Below are 11910 nucleotides of genomic sequence, written 5' to 3' on the forward strand. Positions count from 1 at the left end.
GTTTATGATGGTAAACTAAGGGAAATGACATTAGATTTTGCTATGTTTGAGTTACTACTAAGGGAAATGACATGAAGACACTTTTTTTATTAGGGAAATGTTATCAGCACAACCATATTTTGATATTTGCACAAACCCAGCTGTCTTTTCTTCTTTTAGTTGGCTCTTGAGAGCCTTTTGGGAAATGTGACAACCTTTCGACAGCTCTTTAAATAGGGAAATATTAGACAAGATGGGTTATCTAGGGACCATCATATAAGGCATTTCGCGGACTGGCTGTTGCTTGAGAGAACAGCCACCTCAGATGAATTAAATGAATGAGACAAAATCTGAGCCTATATGGCTGCTTTCACATGCAGCAGCCCGTCCTCGAAATGCCTTCTGCGATGGTCCCTAGCAAATCCCATCAAAATATAGTTGTGCTGATATCATTTCTCTTTTATTACCATGTGGCCACATGGCTGTCCATCTTTATGTTTTTAGAAAGGGGAGTGATAAATCGACCCTCATATATCTTAAATCGACCCTTTTAATGGAAAACGTTAGGGAGTGTGAGTTGTACACCTGTACGGTGTTTAATGGCAGATGAAAACTTTATTCACACGACCTATTTTACGTTAAAAGGGATCGATTTATCACTGCCCTTTTAGAAAATGATACAAGAACACGGTGTATGACCGATCAGAAAGCAAAAAAAAGGGTTGCAGGCCGATGCTATGAAATCCAGTGGGGAGCACGTTATTGGGTGATCTAAAAGGGGCCGCCTAGTGCACGTACAAGGCTCCCGCCATTGCGGGGTCTTGGGAGGGCTAGATATACGCATCCTTACCCTTGCTTTGCAGAGAGACTGTTTCCGTGACTCGAACCCGTGACCACCAGGTCACAGCGTAGCAACCTAAACATTGCGCCAAGGCTCGCCCTCTATGTTATTGAGTGATCTAAACCATACAATTTTTTTAGAGTAGGCTGAAGGGAGAGAGGCTTTAAGAGGGTAGGGGAGGAACCGGCGACATTGAAGATCAGGAGAGTGGAGAGAAGGTAACCTCTTCATAGATGTATTTGTGTGTGTGTGTGGTGGGACGTGGGGGTGAGAGAATTCTTCTCCATATTATAACCCAATAATGTGGGCCACAAATTAATAACGCAGATCATCCAAATATATAGCCTTCAAGCGTGCATCCATCGTATAATTTATTTATATAACTTACATTTTTTGAACTCACAATACAAAAAAAAGAAGAAGAAAAGAAATACACGACGAAGAAAAAGCAACCCGCAATTCCGATTTGTTTTTTCATCATTGGTGGAAGAGAGGTTGGAGCTGTTCTTTGATTGCATTGTTTTCCCACTCCAATGCTTCCCACCATTCTATATCGCCGTAAATCTTACTTAGATTGGGTCCCCTTTCAATTCCCACAGGAAGCCTCCTTAGATTCGGACAACGTCGAACAATAAGTGTTTCAAGTGCAGGAAAAGCAAACGAGACCCCTTCGCAAACACTCCCCAATTGAGGTAGGAGTTCCAGTCTTAATTTCCTCAACTTAGGGAGCGGTACAAATAAAGCATCATCATCTCCATGATGTTGGAGTTGGACGACACCTTCATTTACAATTATCTCCTCTAATTCCCCACATCTTTTAACAAAAACATCTTCCAAGTTAGGGAGTTGAAAACTAATAGCACGCGAGGAGAAAAGCTTTGTTAGCTTATGACAACCTACCAATCTCAAACTCCTAAGGCTGCTGAGGCTTCTTGGTTGCAGCGAACCCTCCCAAAGGCTCCGCAAATTTGGTAGAGTAGAAATATCAAGCATCTCCAAGTTTGTTAAAGCTGTAGTCTCTTCTTGGTCACCGTTCCAATCTAATATGGTCTCTATGTCTTGGCATTTTTTTACTACACAGTATCTCAACTCATTCAAGTTTTCCACACCAAATTCTAAGAGGTTTCTAACTCTACAATGACCGATTAACATTAAAGCATCCGCACAACTTAGTACTTCCATGATCCCATGGGAGGTGCCCTCACTAAGTGTCAAAACTCGATGTGGTTGGACAAATGTATCCTCATTAAAGTCATCAATATAAAACTTGCACTCAGTAAAGTAGCCAACCATAATTTGAAATGTTGTAAGCTGTTTCTCTTTCCACGATTGGCTACGTTGGACAAATTGGTCAAGGCACTCCACTTTTGGGAAGCAGAATTGGAGATGAGTTAGTTCCCTCAAGCTGCATATATCCTCTATCATGCCATTTGCAAGGCTCGCATTCACAATGATACTCAAGTCTTCTAATAGCGGAAACTTCGATATTATTCCATCAGGAACAATCTCTCTTCTCATTGCTGCTATCTCAGCATCATCTTCTTTGGTTTCAACATCTCTATCACAAAATGACACATGCAGAAACCTAAGACGAGTTAGATCCCCAATCACGGTAGGTAGAAAATCAATCATCGTCCCATCTCCAAGAGCAAGTACCTCAAGTTGCTTCAGTGCTCCAACTTGAGACGTTATCGTCTTTAAACTCATGCATGCATTTAGATATAATCCTCGAAGGCTGACCAAATTGGTAATGGAAGGTGGTAACGACTTTATGTCGGTGCCACTTAGGTCCAAAACTCGAAGCGCCCCATGTGATCAAAGAATGATGTAGGAATTGTTTTCAATCCTTCATTCCATTGAAGCAACAGTGTGAACAACTTGGGGCAATATGGTGATTGGGGCAAACTTTGTAATGAAAATTCAGTACGCATCAGGGAGATCCTCTGCATGTTTTCCCATTCCTCCTCCTTTGGTGGTTCTCTTAACCTAACACCAGCTCTCACCAAGAATCTACACCCTTCTCCTGTGGCATAAGTGATTCGTAATGCCAGATCCCGTATAACATCATGCATCTTGACATGTTCTATCCCAAAACTTTCCAACAAAGATGCATCTATGAGATCTTTTAGTATATCATGCCCCTTATCACATGTGCCTGCACCATTAATAATACCTTCCCCCCTCCAATACTCAATTAATTCATCCCTTGGTATCTCGTGGTCTTCTGGATACAATGCAGCATACAAAAAACAATTCTTTGTGTTGTCATTCTTTAACCTGTCGAAACTGAATTTCAAGCGCTGAAACACTTGTTCTTCCATATCTTCCATCTCAGATGTAGTTGGTGAGCTCAACTCTTTCAATGCATTCTTCCACACATGGAAATTATTCTCCTTCCTCAAGCCTCCTCCCACTACGGTGATGGCAAGTGGCAAACCATGGCACTCCTTGACCACAAGTTTAGCTAAGGATTGTATGGTTGGAGAATTAACAACGTCACCCACTTTTTCATGGAACAGTTTCCATGCTTCCTCATCAGATAACATCTCCACCTTGATCTCCTCATCAGTATCCATCAACTTACAAACTTGTAGACGTCTAGTCGTTAGCAGTACTTTGGAACCATTCCCTTGGTTTATGCGAGGGATTCCAACATCGTCCAACTCTATTTTCTCCCACACGTCATCCAAAAGTAGAATGAACTTTTTTCTTTCCAATTCATGATATATTCTTCTTGACAATCTCTCATTTGATTCATCACTTTCAAGATTCAATGACAATCGTTTTCCAATTTCGTTCTGCACCTTTCGCATGCTCCAATCTTTTGAGACAGTTACCCATATGACAATTTCAAACATGTGGGTTATTTCTGGTGAGTTGTTCAAAATTTTCATCACCGTCGTTTTTCCAACTCCACCCATTCCCCAAATTCCAATCTTTCGATTTCTTAAGCCTTTGACGCATTCAAATAATTTTTGTAGAGTGCGATCAGTTGATGAGTTACCTTCTATTGTTAGTACAGGCATCAATTCAGCTATCTTTATCGGTGCATCAACCACCACCCCACTTACCCAAGATGTAGATTTCTCCAAGAGATCTACGATCAAATTAGTGGACTCAACAGAACGTTTGCCAAGCTTCAACCGCAATGAAATATTTGGACACCATTCCATAGAACAATTTTTCTCCTTATTGTATTCTTTCATGATCACATTCACTTTATCTTGAAGCTTTTCCACCTTTTTAAGCCAGTTTTCACATTCATTCGTAGCAATCGTTTTGCTTCCATGCCTACTTATCTCTGCTTTTATGTCTTCCATTCTACTATATAGATCGCTTGCTTTTTCATTAAGATTTTTAAAATTCTTTTCAAAGTTTTTAATGTATCTAATGCTTCGAACAATAGGATTACCTAACCACTTCACAATTTCAAATACCGGTGAAATTGTCGCCGCAATGAAATTCATATCCCCTGCAAAATTAGAAAGGTGATGCATTCAATCTCATAAATAGATATATCATTCAAAATTCACTTTAAATGACTCCAAATAAAAAGAGTAATAGTTTTATACTATATTATTTTATTTATTTGAAAGGACTAATTCAATCTTCAGATATGGGTGAAGACCACACTCATATGCTTGAGATAAAATAACAAAAGATATATAATAAAAATTCCCTACTCTTAAAAGAACAGAATTGAGAAGGCATGAATAAAGTTAACGAATGTGATTCAATTGAGCGCACAAACTACATAAATTATGATTCAATTGAACGCACAAACTACATGTAAAATAATTATCTCTCATTGGGGAAGAGAAATTCTACAGTTAATTTTGTAAGGCAAAAGAAAATCGATGACTCAAATAAATTACAAATGCAGAATGTATCGCAAATGACTACTTAGGACACCTGGATCAGAACAAATCATGCTGAAAGGGCAAGTAATGTTTCCAGTGCCTACCTATCTTTCGATGGTGCAACTTTGGCTACAGTTGACTATGGTTATCAGAATTGTTATTAATGTATATCATTGGAAAATGGACGATGAGGCCTACAACGAAGAGAATTAACTGAAGTTCATTGGACGTTCGAAAGCATCTCTAAAAGAGGCAATTTAGAGGGTAAAATTTAGTTTGATGTCAAAATTTACTATCTATATTAATATTTTATCTAGCTCATTTTTAGTCATCTTAGGGTTTTGAGAGTCCATCAGATACTGTGAAACAACCAGTTACTCAAAAAGCTTAAGCCGTTGGAGAAGGCGTTATTTAATCTTTTATACGTTAACACTCACCCTCACGTGTGACCCCTCTTTTATACTTTAAAACTTCCCCGCGTGTGGCCTCTCGTTTTGGGTTGGCCATTAGATGTGGATCTTTAATATGAAGGAGTTTTGAACTGAGGACCTTTGCTCTGATACCATGTGAAACAACCAACTACTCCAAAAGCTTAAGCCGTTGGAGAAGGTGTTATTTAATCTTTTATACTTTAACAGATAAAAATTCTGTTAATTTAGGGTAAGAGGTTTTTTGAAAATTTCATATTCTTTACTATTTTAGAAATTTTACTATTTTTAATAAATACGGCTTATAGGAAGGAGAGTTTGGTTTGGAGGTCTTTAGGCACATTTAAGACTGGGTAATCATTATAAATGGAATTTTGTTTTTAGAGAAGTTTATTCTCTGGTGCTTTTTGTGAATTCCAGGGTTTGCTCAAAGGTAAAGATGATCTTCTCCCTTCATTTTTACAGCTTCATTCACACGTCAAGTGATATTAGAGTTTGATTGTTCTCTATTCGATGGATGTTAACAATGGAATGAGCCAAAACATTCGTCAGATGGTGTTATGAGGAATGACATTATGACAGTGTTCGAGGCTTTTTAACGGGACAATAAAAGATCGATGCAGGAGATGCAAGCCGCGATTGCTTGATTAACATATGGCTTACAGCAAAATTGAATATGTGTCAACGAACCACATTTGATCAGCGAAGGGGCTTGAAGTCAATGTGTTCGTGATTCACTACAAATACTAATGCCCTGTTCCTTTGGGATTATGACAACCGATTGCCACCCCCCCAAATCCGATTATTGGACTCAAAATTAATTGGATTGCCACCCCGCAATCCTATTATTGGACTCAAAATTACAATTAATTTTGAGTCCAATAATCGGATTTGGGGGGGTGGCAATCGGCTGCCACAATCTCAAACGAACAGGGCCTAAATTGTAGAATGGTGAAGGTGATTCCAATTGATGAAGTCGTTGAAGAGATGATCCTCAAACATTGGGGAAGAGGAGCTAAACATGATCGAAACTACCAACTCAAGAACGACCTTCTAAACTTCAATGGCCGGCTTCATATAGAGGACTTCCTCAATTTAGTTAATGAAGTAGGTATATCATTTTTATTAAATAGAGGTCCTTGAAGACAAATGGGTGAAGTTGGTGGCATACAAGCTTAAAGGTGGGGCTTCGGCTTGCTTTTAACAAGTCTAACTTTCACAGACCTGACAAATGACGGCACCGATTCAAACTTGCTAAGACCGAAGAGGTTTCTGTGAGCATGATTCCTGACGATAGATTATGATCAAGCTATCTTAGCTGTTTTGAGTGCCGATATGTCATAAGTGGGCCGATAATCAATCTAGAAAACCAAACCGGAGGCTATACCATCCTCCCCTTCTTGGAAAGAACTCGTACACGAGCTGAAATCATCGCAATGAAATGGATAGAATTGATGTTATTGAAAACATCACCAAAGTTCCACCTATCTGTTAATACGATCAGATAGGTATTGACATTGATATGGCCTCTGAGGGAAACTTCTGATCCTCGAGTTTATTATAAGTTCCTGGTGGAAAACTTTATAGCGGAATGTAAACCAATCCCTTATTTCTTCTGTCAAAGATAAGTCGTTTCCTCTTTCGATATGCTTGCTCCTTTATTTTTCATTTTGTTTGATGATAATGACTCACATAATTACATTAATGTGTTGTAGATTCTTGATCAGGTCTTCCATTTTCTTTGAAATAAGCGCAGTAGAAGGCAAAGGGATCAAATCAAGCTAGATAATAATTATCCTCAATTTTCACTCCCGTCCTTGGGAGATTTCTTAGAGATATATTAACGACTTCAGTGTGCCTGTCACCTTGAGGATGATGAGGGCTACTTCAAATTCAAGTTCGGACCAACAATCGTCAAACGAGATTTTGGATCGTATAGGAACTGATGTGCATCATTTGAAACAGGACACATCAGTCCCTGTTTTCTATAGTTTTTGTTGTGAAGAAACAAAACCAACATTCATCCTCAAGATGACCTCTTTTTTCTTCATTCCAGCAGATCACAAGTGATGATGAACAATGAATAAAAGCAGTTAATAAGAAGGAAATTGCATCAACAATAACTAAAATCATTGCAAAAGAGAATGAGAAAACAAATCTGTTGTGACTTCATCTCTTTCTTCTTCTTTTTTGTTTCATAACAAACAAAGCAAAGAAGTTATGTACTATGAATCTTCTGAGAAGGAAATTTTAAAGATGTTAAAAAGATCTAAACCAGTTTACCAGAATAAGATATAATGAAAGAGTGTAAAGATCAATGGAATAAGAGATGGAAAACAAAATTTTTACCTCTAGATGGAGGTAGGAGGTAGGGAATTCAATTTGCACTACTCAGGCTGGATGGGTTTGGACTTTGGATAAATTGACTTGCTGACTTGCTCCTTCTCCTCCCTCGGTTAGGAATGGAACTGCTTATTTTGAAAATGGGTTGGGGTTGGGGTTGGGGTTGGGGTTGGGATTTGGTGGTGTTGGAAAATGGCAGCCCTTTCGCTATTAATCTTGTCAACAATAGACTTAATAGAGGAAGGCGGCTCCTTTGTCCCACAGTTTTGAAGATGGATGGGATTTGTAGTCTCTTCAGCTACCTTCTTGACTTTCAGTTTTAAAATCTTATCTTACAATCTTATCTGGTGAGATACACCGTGCGAAAGGCAACCTCAAAAATATAGGTTCTAGATTTGATTTTAGGACCAATTACCAATGGGGGAACAAACATTAGGCAAAATTATCAACAGGACCCATGCTTTTCAAAAATTATCAACGGAGACAAAAGAGGTCTTGTCAGTAAAAGCTGGACGAAAATACCCTTTGGCATATACAACACGTTTTGACTTTGGACAGGGGTTTTCAAGTCTCTACGATTGGGGTTATCAGGTATCAAAATGGGGTTACCAATTTCAGAATGGGCTTATCAAGTCCCTGAAAATTGGCCGAGGGTACTAGAGTTTTGGAATGGGGTTTTCAAGTATTTGGGATTGGGGTTATCTAGTATCAAAATGGGCTTATCAAGTGCTTGAAAATTGGCCGAGAGTTCTGGAGTTTTGGAAGAGGGTTTTCAAGTCTCTAGGAATGGGGTTATCTAGTATAAAAAATGGGGTTATTAATTTTCGAATGGGGTGATCAAGTCCTTGAAAATTGGCCAAGTTTACTAAAGTTTGGAAGGGGGTTTTCAAGTCTCTGGGATTGGGGTTATCTAGTATAAAAAATGGGGTTACCAATTTCTGAATGGGCTTATCAAGTCCTTGAAAATTGGCCGAGGGTACTGGAGTTTTGGAATAGGGTTTTCAAATCTCTATGATTGGGGTTATCAAGTATCAAAATGGGGTTACCAATTTCCAAATGGGCATATCAAGTCCTTAAAAATTGGCCGAGTGTACTAGAGTTTTGGAAAGGGGTTTTCAAGTATTTGGGATTGGGGTTATCTAGTATCAAAATGGGATTACCAATTTACGAATGGGCTTATCAAGTCCCTTAAAATTGCCCAAGGGTACTGGAGTTTTGGAAGGGGGTTTTCACGTCTCTGGAGTTGGGGTTATCCAGTATCAAAATGGGGTTACCAAATTCCGAATGGGCTTATCAAGTGCCTTATGAACACGTTTTTACTTCCTGTTTTTTTTCATTCGTTCATTTTCATGTTTTTTTCTTTCTACCGTAAGATTCATCTTCCTCATCCTCCATTGAAAGGGAGAAGGAGAAATACAAAACCCTAAAACAAATGAAAAACAAAACCTAGATATAGAGAGAGATGGGAATGAACTCACGTTTCAAGTTTTCGAGCTTTCCCTCCTCCAATGGTGGCTAAAATGATGAAGATGACTGGTAGGGCAAAAAAAACAAGTTGAAAATGAAAAAGTGAAAAAAAAAGGGCAAGAAGAGAGAAGAGGGAAAAGTGGAAAAGCAAAACGTGTTGCTTAAGAAAAGGGCATTTTCGTCCAACTTTTAATGACAAGACAGATTTTGTCCCCCATTAGTAATTTCTGAAAAGCCTGGGTCCAGTTGATAATTCTGCCTAATTTTTGTCCCCCTTTGGTAATTGATCCTTGATTTTATAAAGAGAGAGAAAAGACGCATATACACAGCAGAGGGAAACACAAGCAAATAAAGCTAAAAAAATTACTCACTGAATATGGATACGAACCTATTTATGTTTGAATTTTTGAAAAGGTTTGTTTGAAAAGGCATATTTTCAAAGGAGGCATTAATTTGGAACGGCATCAGTTTGAAATGGTGTCCATCCTTGAAAGGGTGGGTGTGTCAATTCTTGAAAGCGTGTAACCATTTTTGAAGGATGTATCATTTCCAAATAGATGTTTTCACTCCTATAAATAGAGGGTGTAGTCTCCTAAAGTAAATAACTAACGAACTCATAATTTGAGTTTCGTGCTCTCTTTAACATTCTCTCTCTTATGAAAGCATTTTGCCATATATTCGAATTATTCCTCTGAGAATTTTATCTGGGAATTCTCCAAGATTTGCTACTTGTAGATTCCACCGAGACTTGGTTGTATCCTAGAGGATATTCGCATAATCTCGTAGCAAATTTGTGAAAACAAGTGAGAGCGAATAAAGCCTTAAGGAAAGTGTTTCGTGCACGCCTCAAAGTCCACTTTCCTTATACCGTTTGCATGTCATCTTTAAAACAATCTTAAGGCTTTATTTAAGATGGATACGGAATCATTGAAAGTAATGAACCAAGACTTCGTCAAACTAGACAGATTCGATGGAAACAATTTCAAGTCATGGCAAGACAAGATGATGTTCTTGCTTATGGCGCTCAAAATCTCATATATTCTTGATCCTAGTTTGAAGCCAATTCCCAATGACCCACAACCCACTGAAGAAGGAGAATTGCCTCAAGAGGATCAAATTGAATAACTCAAGCAAGCAAGGAGAAAACGTGAGGATGATGAATTGCTATGTCGAGGACACATTTTGAACACACTTTCGGACCGTTTGTACAATCTCTTCACCGGTATCAAGTCTGCAAGTGACATATGGAATGCACTAGAATTCAAGTACAAAGCGGAAGGAGAAGGTACGGATAAATATTTAACTGATAAGTACTTTGATTTTAGAATGGTTGACAATAAACCAGTTTTGGAATAAATTCATGAATTACAAGTTACTGTCAACAAGATTCACTCACTGAAAATAATTCTACCTGAACCTTTCCAAGTTGGTGCTATTATCGCTAAACTTCCGCCGTCTAGGAAAGACTATGGGAAGAAATTGTTACATAAGTCAAAGGACTTTACTTTGGAACAAATTCAAAAACATCTTCGTATAGTAGAAGAGTCACGTTTACGTGACCATTTTCCGGTTCAAAGTGAGTCTAAAGTACTTAATTTAGAGGCGAGTGGATCACATTCTAAAGATAAGGCTTTGCAAGTAAAGAATGATGGACATAAGTTTAAGAAGCAGAATAATTACAAGAAATATCCAAAGAAGAAGGGAGCTTGCCATGTTTGTGGAAAATTTGGGCATTATGCTAAAGAGTGTAGATTTTGAAAATCTGCAAATGATACCGCAAATATGGTAGAAGAAAATCTTGTGGCAATGATCACGGAAATCGACATGACAACCGAACTGTCCGGTTGGTGGTTAGATGCGGGTGCTACCGTGTTGGGTGTGACAAATAGCCAAATGGATTTCCTTCTTAAATACGAATACCATTAATAAAGCCACAAGCAAAGAGATGAAGAAAATGATTAAGCAAAAATATAACCAGTTGGAGGGAGAGGGGTACAGAAATCTCTACCGTTCCTTAGAAGGAGACGAGGATTTGAGGTATCAAGTCGTCGGCTATCCCAAAGGACAAGGAAGAGACTTGCTAACTTGTACCCCAAATGCGTAAATAGAGAAATTGATCCCTCTCAAGAAATGTGTTGGCTTCCTTTTCCAACTCATATCTTCAACCAGTCATCCATGGTAGGTATTTATAGGGAGAATTTAACTCTTTACATTCATGATGCATTTACTCTCCAAGCTGGCCATCCTTGGAGTTAGCAATATACAATGAACGTAAAGGCCATCAAGAGTCCCCAAAACCATTTGCACGTGCATGAATTTTCAATGTTTATGTTTCTTTTAACCAACATGTAAATATAATAAAGTGCATGTAATGGCATCTAAATTAACCATTGATGTGCATAAGTGCAAGAACATGCACATAATCAAGCACATAAATGGTGAGACTTAAATTACTGAAAATATCTAAATACATTTCATTGTACGTAAATTGGGTGAAGGGCATACAATGAACGATCTAGATTAATTCATGTACATATAAGCTCAATTACTTTCATTTTGATCAGTTAGGGGGTCCCATGTGACTGATCAAACATAGATTATTAATACGATCTCGATTGTTGCATAGGGTGTCCCTTGATTGCATAAGATCGCATGTCATCACCATGTCAGGAATTAATTGATATCATGGTAGGTCGTGTCCTTTTATTTTATAACACGATGTGCAATGTGTTAGGCCCCATAGACATTGCCTCTGTCCGAGAGTCCAGTTCCATTTCCATTGGAGACTGTGGGTGGTGGCCAACCATTAAGACAAAGGTGCATTAACCCCGTCATCCTAACTCTCGTTTGGTGATTCATTTTGGGATACATACTTGGTGAGATTGTCCCATTATAGAATCATTAAGGGATAAACCCATCCTCCTATATACTAAGTCTTTAGTTTAAGGAGTAATATGCCACCTAGGCAAAGGGAAAGTCTGGCCATGCAGGG

At 38.5% G+C, this 11910-nt stretch overlaps 1 pseudogene across 1 annotated transcript; it reads right to left on the bottom strand.

Annotated features, from left to right (window-relative positions):
• Window positions 1-1135: 1135 nt before the first annotated feature.
• On the bottom strand, window positions 1136-7770 carry LOC143877100 (disease resistance protein At4g27190-like; annotated as a pseudogene). Its single transcript, XR_013250538.1, has 2 exons — window positions 7458-7770; window positions 1136-4292 (listed from the first exon to the last, which is right to left on the bottom strand). The product of XR_013250538.1 is annotated as a disease resistance protein At4g27190-like (transcript).
• Between the last annotated feature and the right edge of the window lie 4140 nt (window positions 7771-11910).

This window comes from Tasmannia lanceolata, unplaced genomic scaffold (genome assembly GCF_043159265.1).
Source record: "Tasmannia lanceolata isolate RefF3 unplaced genomic scaffold, GAP_Taslan_0.1 ptg000002l, whole genome shotgun sequence".
Taxonomy (NCBI): Eukaryota; Viridiplantae; Streptophyta; class Magnoliopsida; order Canellales; family Winteraceae; genus Tasmannia; species Tasmannia lanceolata.